The sequence below is a fragment of the Columba livia genome, chromosome 4, assembly GCF_036013475.1.
Source record: "Columba livia isolate bColLiv1 breed racing homer chromosome 4, bColLiv1.pat.W.v2, whole genome shotgun sequence".
In the NCBI taxonomy this organism is placed as follows: Eukaryota; Metazoa; Chordata; class Aves; order Columbiformes; family Columbidae; genus Columba; species Columba livia.
The window spans coordinates 19,787,648-19,795,752 of NC_088605.1; the positions used below are offsets into that span (position 1 = coordinate 19,787,648).

The 8,105-nt window shown below is 40.7% G+C and overlaps 1 long non-coding RNA gene across 1 annotated transcript; it reads right to left on the reverse strand.

The window, feature by feature from the left end:
• Positions 1-2,217: 2,217 nt before the first annotated feature.
• On the reverse strand, positions 2,218-6,593 carry LOC110357945 (uncharacterized). The gene is made up of 3 exons (XR_002411955.2): positions 6,517-6,593; positions 3,314-3,443; positions 2,218-2,407 (listed from the first exon to the last, which is right to left on the reverse strand). It is a non-coding gene; the product is annotated as an uncharacterized LOC110357945 (long non-coding RNA).
• Positions 6,594-8,105: the final 1,512 nt, after the last annotated feature.

The following is an 8,105-nucleotide window of genomic DNA, read 5'->3' on the forward strand; positions in this document are numbered from 1 at the left end:
ATCAATGTCCAGACTACAGTAAAAAAAAAAGGTGCAAACCAGCGGAGCTGACTGCTTCATATGAATTTCAACATAAACTGATGTTCCCAAATGGTGCCCTACAAGCAAGAGGTGACCAAGACTTCTGGTTTCCCAGCTACACATTTTGTTTCCATCTATGTTCTAAGTTGAAGATCCCTGCTTAGTAGATAAATTTCAAGGCTGATCTCTGCTTTGCAACAAAAGCAGCCACTAATCTGAAATCAGAGGTGACTATATGACTGGGCTTTCACTTTTCACTTACTTCACACTCAGATGACTTTCTTCCGCACAAATTTTGAGTATTATTGCAACTGCAGGGAGGTCTACAATGCTGGGTGTGCAAATAGAAAATGTGGTTTATACCTGGGAGATTCACACTCAAAGACTTTTGCTGGTGATTGATAAATACATGGCTGATTACAAAGTGTCTTGGTATCCTCAGTTTTCCTACGTATTAAATATTAAAGTACTTTTTTTTTTTAAAACGTGAAGAATTACTGTAGTTGGCAGAATCATTGAAATGATCACATGTCAAATAATGAATGTGACATCCTTTTATAATGATGCAGCGTGTATTTTGGAGAAGTCTGAAGTTACTGAAGGCTGAGAGTAAGTAGAATCTGACTTAAGAGATCTGGTGGCTCTCTAAGGCAGAATGGCACTCTAAGAGTTGGTTTGAGTTGGTTTTCTGGGAGGCGATAGATGGAGATGACTGAAATGTAAGGGATTTTAAACAAATTGCAGGTGGAGGAGAGTGAAGATACAGAGTTTCCCCTTTCCTGTATCCCATGTGTATTTTATCATTGTAGATTACTGGTAATTCCTTGACCTGAAGCTTGATTGCTCAGTACTGAGTGAAGGAACAACCTTATCTGTTATGATCAAGTATATTGACATTTTATTGGCACAATCTCAGGTCTAGCCAAAGTCCTGTGCCAGCCTGTCCTCTGTTTTTTTAAACTCAATCCCCTTTTTGTTAGCCATTACAGTTTCATTTGTGACCTAGGTGCATGGATTTATAGCATGCATGTTTTATCAGGTAGTTTTATTACTTTATTTCAGTATGAAGGTGAATAAGTTCAAAGCTCTAACAATCTAGAAATGGATTTGGGGACATTTTATAGCAAACTGCTATGGTGATTTCAGAAATTAAGTATGACTGGACTGAGGCTGGAGTCAAACAAGAGACTTCTAGGTGCTACACAGAACACCTCTGGTGTTTTCAGGGGATAGTGTTTTTCCCTGAGTCCTCTCTAAAGGCTGGACACGTTTGCCTTGCTAACTGTCTTTCCAAGCTCTCCATTATTGCCCTCTTGTTTGTTACTGCTCTTCTAGGGTGGATTTTGTGACTGTTCCTTAGCTGATCTATTGCAAAGTCAGTGTTGCTTATACCGCTTTCCATCCAGCATAATCTGATCCAAGTGTCTTTGCTCACAAGAACTTTGCTGCTGCCTGTGCTTGAAAAGCAGTAGGAAGCGTGGACAGAAGGTGACCTCTTTGCTCAATTTAGATTCACAAGAGGATACCAGATGTGGCAGTAAAAGAAAGCTTCATCCTGGTATTATGTCAGTAAGGTGTCAGCACTGGGAAATGATATCAGTTGGGACTGTTTCCTGAAGCTCCCTCTCCCAAGAGAGAGTTTTCTTTGAAATTCAGTCTCTTTGCCAAATGCAGTTTGAGTTACTAGTGTTGTGTGTCAGTGCTTCAGCAATACTCTGCCACGTGTCGAGGTTGGGAAGTAGTAGTATTATTTGTTTTGCAGGATGAGAAACAACTATGGCAGGACATGGGTCATGCCATGCGTTACCTTCCTTGTAGTTTGTTCTTCCACCTGCTGCTTTGATGTAGCAGCTTCCACAGTGAAATTCTGTTGCTCAAGCCAACTCTTTTAATGTGAGGTGGGGATTTGCCCACAGCCGGACAGCAGTGGTGGAAATCCTCTACTGGCTTCTGCAGCCAGGGTACTGAGTTGCTGTTTTCTGGCCTAATTTTTGGAGACTGCTTCCTCATTGTCTCTCATAACCTTACTTAACCCTAATGCAAACCTCATAGTTATTGAAAGTAATGTTCCTAAATCCCACACACCATTATTGTTAACGCTTTAGATCATGACCTGTATTTTTGTTTGTTTGTTTTAGAAAAGGAAGACTTTTCAATCATTTAAATTTCACTATTCCTTCAACATATCTAGAAGGCCTCTGGCAATGTGGGGCTGACACAAGATTCTGTAGCTCCGTGACAGCTGGAGGTCTGGTTTGAGATGTGGTGTGTATCAGTTGTAAGCAGCCAGCAAAAATCTCAGGCACTGACTTTGAAAAAATATTCAGCGTTGCAGAAGGCCGTGCAAGCTGCAGAGGTGACACTCTTCTTTCAGCTTTTACTGCTCCTGGAGAAAATAAAGAAAATGTCATATGGCAAAAATAAGTAAACAGTATTTTTGTAATCTAATAGGTTCCTTAGTTAAACTCATGGTAAACTTGGTAAAACTCAGTTCTTTTTCTGCATACTCTATACTCATGTTCTCCAACTTTAACCCACGTAATAGTAAGGATGTGCTTATATAACGGTATCCTTGACAAAACTCTTCATTTAATGCTTAATTTTAAACACTTACAGTTCTGTAATAGGTGATTTTGAAGGAGCTGGTCATTAATGTGAAGGAGATTGCATATGTGTTCTTGAAGGACTTCCTATTCAATCAGAATTGTGCATTATTTTAAGTAAAATTATTTCCAGAATCTTGTTTTCTCAGTTTATGGAAGTATTTTAAATTAAGTGGGAAATATTTGATAGTGCCAGTTAGGCTAAGGCGGGGGGGAGGGGGGAGTTATTTTTCATTCTAGTTGGCTTTCCAAGTGTTATTTTAAAACATTTTTCCAGAGTTGAGAAATTATCTAAAAATAGTTCTGTTTTGTCAAAGCAGGAAATAATTTGGAAGTGTTGAGAAGAATAGATAATTGGGAACATCCATGAGAAATGAAATTGAGTACAAAGTCTCTCTTCCTACACAGACATTATCTACTTTATCGTGAAACAGTTTTTGTTCCAAATGTTTTCTTCCTCCCAATGTCTTTTATTTTTCATTGCAATACCTGATTGTGAGATCACTTTTAGACATTTAGTGAAGTAAATATGTAAGGGAGGCACTATTTCTGTTACTCATTGCTGGAAGTTGCTTCATTGTTTGGATGGAATTTACCTAACATTTGCTCAGTAATGTAAACATTTCGACAAATATTCATAGTTTCAAATAACTCAAAATCATTTAGCTAATACAAGAAAATCTTCTTACCAGAAGTTGTTGAAGAAGTTGATGCTTTCCCAGAAGTTCGCAGCAAGGAGCGTCACAGATCACTGGCACACGGTATTTGAGTTGCGTGCTCTCCGCTGAGCTCTGACATTCCTCGTGTTGCAGAGGCCTCCTGGAGAATGAAATTAGTAAACTAAGTCCTTTTTGTGTGTGTGTTTCCACACTTCGGATAATAAGCTGTTTAATTTCAGGAAGAGCAGTAAGTGTGTGTTCCTCTCACGTTATCTATTCAAATAGATGTTTCTGAAGTTGTCATTATTTCATAAAATATAAAACACAGGCCATTACGAAGACAAGATAAATAGAAAAACTGCTTTTTCCTAATCAGGAAAATTCCATTTGACTTGATATTGAGATAGGGAAGGGAAAGGAGAAAACCCGTATTTATGCGTAAAATGTGTGCCAAATTTTCACTTTTACTGAAAAACTAAACCCAGCTTTGTCACTTTGGGAAAAAGAAAAGCAAAACAAGAAAACTATTTCAGTACTTTCCTTTAGCTAACAAAATATTTATCTATATTGTCGGTATGTTTACCAAATGTACGCCAGACACAAGGCATGGTATGTGTCATTTCAGGTTTCCTACTTATCCCCATAATCTTTAACAGTAAAGGATTTTATAGAACAGGACTTTTCTGGGTGCTCTTGATGGAGGGAAAATATTTGGTAGATACTGGCTGAGGGTTTGTTTCTACTGGCATGGGTGGGATATAAGAAGGTTCAAAGCTGAGAGTGGATGAAGAATCCAAGAGAGTCAGACATCAGTAATTTGGGCAGAGCACAGAGTGGGAGGTGAGGAAATGAGGGAAGGGCAGAGGTGTAAGTGGAGACAATACTGGGCAACGCTGGTGACCCGGGACCTTGTGCCTTGAAAATGGGAACTGGTGAAGGGTTCAAGAGCAACCCCAACTTGACAGATGCAGAAGGACATTGTGTGTCAGAGCAATTTGGTTCCAATATGGCAATACGGAGTGTACCCAGAGAGCTGCTGCTTTTTTTCTGGTTTATTTCCACACATAAAAATGACAACTGGGGGAAAAAAAAAAAAGTAATTATCTTTAGCAGACTTGTATCAAGTAGGAGGTCCAAACACATTGCTGTTCTTATCAATGTTGATGTAATTTTGTCAGCAATTCTGCAGGATTTATTTATCTAATGGAATGTGTCAGCCCTTACCAAGGGCATCATTTGCTATATAGGAGTGGTAGGCTTATTAAAGGAGTATGAAATGGCCCTGCATCTAAAAATAGAAGTTTCTGGCAGAAAGCAAATGGAAATCTGCGTCATACATTTTTATTTGAAGGAAATTAACTGTAAATCAGATCTGGACATAAGAAAGGAGTTGTCTTAAAATTAACACGGTGTTTCTATTTGAAGGAGTGTATCTGTAAATCATGACTGGACATAATTAAAGGTTTATTTTTCAAGTGTTGTAGGCACACGCTGATAATACTAATGCAATGCCAAGTATGTAATGCCTCTTTCTAAAAATCCAACTGAAGCTTCTTACCTATCTGGAAGAATGTGAATTAAAAGATAACACATATACCCAATACCTGCCCAGTACAGTTTCTGTGTGCTAATAAAGCTGTTGTTATTATAGTTTAGCTCTGGTTAACTCAAAAGGTTCACACAAGCAGACAGGACTGTGCTTTAATGTCCTGTGCTGCATGTCTTAATTAAAAAATAAAATCTAGACAGTTTTCCCTGTTGCAGTATATGCGGTGACTCAGTCTTGCTTTGTGCCAATCTGTTAAATGCCTAATAGCCAAGTTAAACGCCCAAGTGACTTTAAAAATCTGGACCAGTGCATGTGGATCCACAAACACAATACATTATAGTGGTGGAAGTGTTTGTTTTTATATATACAAATATATATATATATACAGCTATCTGTCTTGGCCTGTGCACCCCTTGTAGGGTTGGTCTGTATGTGCAAAGTGGCCATTTAGCAAGGCTTCCCAGATACTTGCCCCGTTTCTAGATGCTAGCCCCACTGGAGGAGCAGTTACCTGACATCCAGAAAACACAAAAAATACCTAAATGGGACGAAGAGGGTCTGTGTGGGAAGAAACGCTCAGAGGTTGGGTGGTACTGCTTGCTGACTGCTGGATAATTTGAATATTTTAATACATAAAGAACTACAATTATTTTAAAGGTCCAGCTGTTTGGTACATTCATTGCTTTCTCAAAGCTGATCTATAACTTTGTACCAGGAGAAAGGCTTTTGAATTTGTCCTTTTTCCTTTAGGTCCTTTCTATTTCAGTTGAAGACCATGTTTGTGACATAAAATTTCATATAAAACCTGTAGTTTCCCTTTTCTGACTATTTGTGATGTGATGCCGAAGGAATGTCGCCATGTCTTCTTGGCTGGTCCTTCAGTTGTGAGACCCAGCCAGGAATAGGCCTGGGATGGCTACAAGTGTGAGAGCCCAACTGGAGAAGACAGAAGCATTTTTTGCTTTGACTAGATTAAGCTAAGAAGCAGCGATGAGATCCACCCTGTTGTATGAAACTGGAGGGGAAAAAAAAGGAGAAATTATGTTGTGAAGTTTGATTTTGGAAAACTTCTTTGGGTTTACTGTGCTACTGGGGAGACCAGGAGCAGGGGGAGCATGTGGCTCGGGTGAACATGGGTCTTAAGAAGCCAGTTCTACCCATTGCTTTTATTTCTTAAGTATTTTGCCTACACAGGTGTGTCAGTTGCACATCCTCCTGAGATCCAGAGCCTTCAATAGGGCAGTTGATGGCTCCTTAGCACCTTTTGTGCCCCATTGTTCCTGTCCCCAAGTACACATCCAGGGCGGTACAAAGGTGCTGACAGCCACATCCTCCCCTACCCCGGGGCAGGGTGACTTCACCTCCACCAGCTGGGGGGGCAGGAGGGGTGGAACCCTCAGTCGATTGACAGGGTCCTCAACAAAGGAGGTGCCCAGGGAAGCTGAAAAGCTCCTGGACCATGTTGTAATGGCCACAGCCAGATCCGACCAGGCTGTAAAACTGGGTCCCTCTTGAAGCCCCACTTGGAGTGGTCGTCTCGGAGCAGCGGGTCTGTGAACTGGAGCTCTCGCCTTAGGCTGGGACACAGTCTCAGGAGACTTCCCGGGACTGAGAGCGCCTCACCTCCTCGTTTGGGTGAGTGGTTATTTTTCTTTACTGGATATATCCTTGAGTGAGCCCTCACCTAACCCGGGAAAGCGATCATTTCTTGTGGGTACCCCGGAGTGAGAGGCCTGTGGTTCTGTTTCTTGTGAGTGAATGCTTGCACGTTCTGGATCCTCATTACGTGGTCACACCCCAATAATCTCCTCAACTGGTATCTGAATCTGTGGTTTATGTTGTTGTAGTGCCAAATAATTTGTATAAACCCTGTTTCTAGTAGGTTTATTTGCTATACTTTTCAGGCGAGAATAAAATCTGTTTTGGAACTTGTTGTCTTCCTAAAATTGACTTTTGGGGTGCCTCTGTGACAACAGAATTGCTTTTCCTTCCCCCACCCCCCCGCCTCCACTCGTTCAGTCTATGCTTGTCCAGTCTGCCTTCGGTGTGTATATTTAGCATTGTAAGTTCAAAATGGTACCTCTAGTAATTGCTTAAGAGTTTGTTTCTCAAAATAGAGCAAATGAAGAGCTGAACCTAGAGCAAACGCAGAAAATGAGAACACAGATTAGGTGGATTTGTTTTGAAATAAATGAGTGGAAAATATTTACAGGATTCATTGTTCTCTAACTGTAAAAGTTGCTACTGAATTCCTGTTTGTCTTCATCCTAAATAAGCGTGTATTACTGGCAGCCTTCAAGCAATGTTTTTTTTAATATCAGGTGCCCACTTCAGATGCCAATGTCTGCTGCTTAATGACCTGCCGGAGGCCTCCATGCGCTTCCTCGGTTGACCTAATCCCTGTGTCTGGGAATCCTGATAGGAAGGTGTGTAGGTCAGCCAGAGTCAGTCATCCTGTCCCGTGCTTTGACCGCTTGGAGTTCATCCTAATAGTGTCTTGAGGAAATGTATTTTGCTTGCTAATAACTTCATTTGCCTGTTTAAATCTGAATTGTCTTCATTTGTGCGGTCTGAAATGCTGTGACTGCATTATTGGCGCTTCAGAAATACAGGTTTAATCCTCCTTTACGGTTTGTTGTAAAATTACTCCTTAGATTACAAACCTGTCACATTAGTTGTTGTAGTGGTAGTTTTGGTATATCTGTGATGTTTTGAAAGGCCATATTTATAGGGAGAAACTAATATATTTTATCAGACCAGCAAATGTAGCTGGAAAAAGTAGAGTTGCTTTAAAGGAGAGAAGTGCTGCTTCAGCCTCTGCAACTTTGTCTTGCAGTGAATGATTGGTTGAAAAACAGGTCCAAAATATTGCTTCTGTCTAAAAACTTGTTTGGCCTGCCTTTTGGAAAAACTGAATGACCATCTTCTGAGGTTATTGTAATCTGCTCCTGTAACTGCAAGTGGGGTTCGTCTGAGCTCACCAGATCAAGAGGGGTGAATGATTTTACCACTATATGGGTTTGGATGAAATGGCAGAAGTTGCTGTGAATGTTTCATTATCCTCATGTTCCCTAAATTTGTGTCCAATTCAGTTGTTTGTTTGCTGTCTCAAGATGCTTTTCAGAAGGTGCCTGAAAGAACTCGATGAAGAGCAGTGAACTACATGCCAGCACAGACAAACTAGAGCTGGTGGCTGTGGGAGAGCAGAGGCCCTGCTCCTCCTCTCCGTCCTTCCGCTTGCACAGGGCTTTGCCTTCTAAGCCACGGCATGAG